This window comes from Penaeus monodon, chromosome 7 (genome assembly GCF_015228065.2).
Source record: "Penaeus monodon isolate SGIC_2016 chromosome 7, NSTDA_Pmon_1, whole genome shotgun sequence".
In the NCBI taxonomy this organism is placed as follows: domain Eukaryota; kingdom Metazoa; phylum Arthropoda; class Malacostraca; order Decapoda; family Penaeidae; genus Penaeus; species Penaeus monodon.
The window spans coordinates 1,049,869-1,052,368 of record NC_051392.1 but is presented as its reverse complement, the minus strand read 5'-3'; the positions used below and the strand labels follow the sequence as shown (position 1 = coordinate 1,052,368).

At 38.6% G+C, this 2,500-nt stretch overlaps 1 long non-coding RNA gene across 1 annotated transcript in view; it reads right to left on the bottom strand.

The window, feature by feature from the left end:
• Positions 1 to 239: 239 nt before the first annotated feature.
• The window catches only part of LOC119574942, a 3,738-nt gene continuing 1,477 nt past the window's right edge, over positions 240 to 2,500 (bottom strand). Inside the window, exon 2 of the long non-coding RNA XR_005228923.1 lies at positions 240 to 392. This is a non-coding gene — a long non-coding RNA (uncharacterized LOC119574942). The remainder of the gene's footprint in view (positions 393 to 2,500) is intronic.

Here is a 2,500-nt window from a genome sequence, read left to right as displayed (position 1 = left end):
TATTCATTGTAAGTATTTTCAATGATTCATTATGAATGAATATAATGTTTAATTAATTAGTAATTTCATATAATTCCCAGCGTGGATTTTCGAAATGGTTTTGTGGGATAAATATCTACAGTTGATATACGACTGATTATTTGATATATTTGACTTTACATGTGTTTAAAAGACAAACCTGTAAAAATACATTAATTAGATGATATTAAATTAAATTTCAGGATAAAAATGATAGAAAAATCAACATATTTATTTATTCATTTATTACAAAAGTACGTTTGCTTAAAAACAATCAGTACTGCCCCAGTATTTATTTCTCTTATAAAACATCTGTAAGCCGTTTCTCCTTGCTGCACCTCTTCATTAAGAAAATTTCTCTATAAGATATGGAGCTGAAACAGAAAAGAAGAAAAAAAACATTAGTAATAGACTGCATTGAAGCATAATAAGTCATAGTTTTACCATGTATTATAAAGGTATATTAGCAAGATTATTTCTTTTTCTGCAACTTGTGTGTCATGATGCACAAATGCAACTCCCATCAAGCCTGTTATGTAATATTTAGCAGATGTAGAATTCTTGCCCCTAAAATTACAGCTTTCTATTCTTAAACATTAGGACAGTTTCTGGCTGAAACATGACTAGGTAGATGAAATATACTTTGATGTAGTGGATGATGATTATGATCATCATCATGATGTGTCCATTGGTTGAAAACCTCTACTATATACAGTAATAAAGGACTATTTATAATAAACTTTATGATGCTACTAACCCATTGGCATTGGTAACAGGAACATCTCGAAAAAAAATTGTCTGAGGGCTTGGGAAAAGTGTTTGCCAAGTGGCTGGTGACAGGGATGTCTTATCATAAGTGCCTCCCCAATTCCTTGAGCAAGGAAATGAGTTAATGATCAGGATAAATGTGTTAGGTGTCAAACATTGTAAAATGCTGTTGGGTAGAATGGTAGTGGAAACAGTATAGAGGGGGAGCAAATGAAATACAGTGGGGATTTGTAAAATTTGATTGGGGAAGAGAGGTAGTGGAGATATGGTGGTTCAGGGTAGAGGGAAGAGATACTAAGGAAGATGCCGAGACCTCTTGAGAAGATGGGAGAGGAGCAAAGTGAAGTACAGTTTTCAAATAGGTAGAAAGAGAAAAACCTGATCGACTTGCTTCTTGTCTGGCCTTACCTAGAGTGAGGCCTAGTTTGAATCTTAGAACAGTTATCTCAGATTCAAGCTTGTAGGCAGGGAAGCTCCTATAAAACACATTATGGGAGCCACCACAACTGGCACATTTGCATGTCTGACCAGAGCAATTTGAAAGGTCATGATCAGGTTGGAGACACAGAGGGCACCGGGCTGAGGAGTGACAATGTTTGACAGGGAAGAAGTCCATATGGTCAGACAGGGCAAGACACTCCACCAATAAAAACTTCATGGGGGAGGTCATATCTACAGAAGCTAATCTTGGCAATAATGGTGTAGTACTTACATTGCTACCCTATTCCTATGGGAGGAATTGGGTAGCACTGGACTGCCACTGCATTATAGTCAATGTGGCATGTGAGCAAATCTTTTCACAGTCTGACCAGTCTTTGTCATAGACATGACAATCAGTCAGAGAGGTGGAAACAGTTCCGGTATAAGTAGTAAAGGAAAAGTTAGGTTGAGCAGAAATAGGTTTGTCAGTGAGGTCTGTCGGGGTAGATAGTGCATGAGCTTGGGACTCAGATGTAACTGTGAGAAGGCGTGGACTATCAGAACAAATGCAAAAGGAAATTTTCTTGTTTTTGGAGACATTGTTGGAAGAGGAGGGTATTGTCAGAGTACAGGGCTATAGGGGAATCACAAAGAATGATCCCACTTGGCTGGGCCAAAAAAGGGTACTCAAAAGGTTTGCAGAGGTGGAAGCAGTAGAAGGACAAGGGCAGGAGGAAGATGGGGTGGTATGGAGAGAGGTAGTATTGGGGGAGGACAATAAGGATAAATAGTAGTAATAAGGGGGGTGGGGGTAGACAATGAAGAAGACTGTGCAGTAGAAGATTGAGTGGAAGATGTTGGGAGAGAGGAAGAGGTGATCCCCTTACATTGGGCCCCAGTCTCCATCTCCTAAGGCCCCCCACAACAACAAGCAAGGGATTAGGGGAAAAAAAAAAAAAAAAAAAAAAGAAAAACAAAACAAAAAAAAAAAAAAAAAATACTGCCTGTTAAACTACAGGGAAGCAGATAATATGGAAGTCTCCCTCCTGAAGATAGTCATTACCAGACAAGAATACATTCTGAGCAATAGTCTGTTGCGAATGCATCCATACTGTGAAGAATTATCCCTAAAAGGTCTTAGCATGCCACAGGCTCTATACAGCATTCAGTTCTAAACAACTCAGCTGATGAATGTTTATAGCTTGTGATTGGTCAAGACTCCTTATAAACCACATAGAACAAGTGCTGTCCAAGATGGCCTTTAACCCACAGCGTGACTTCGATCGCAGTTACA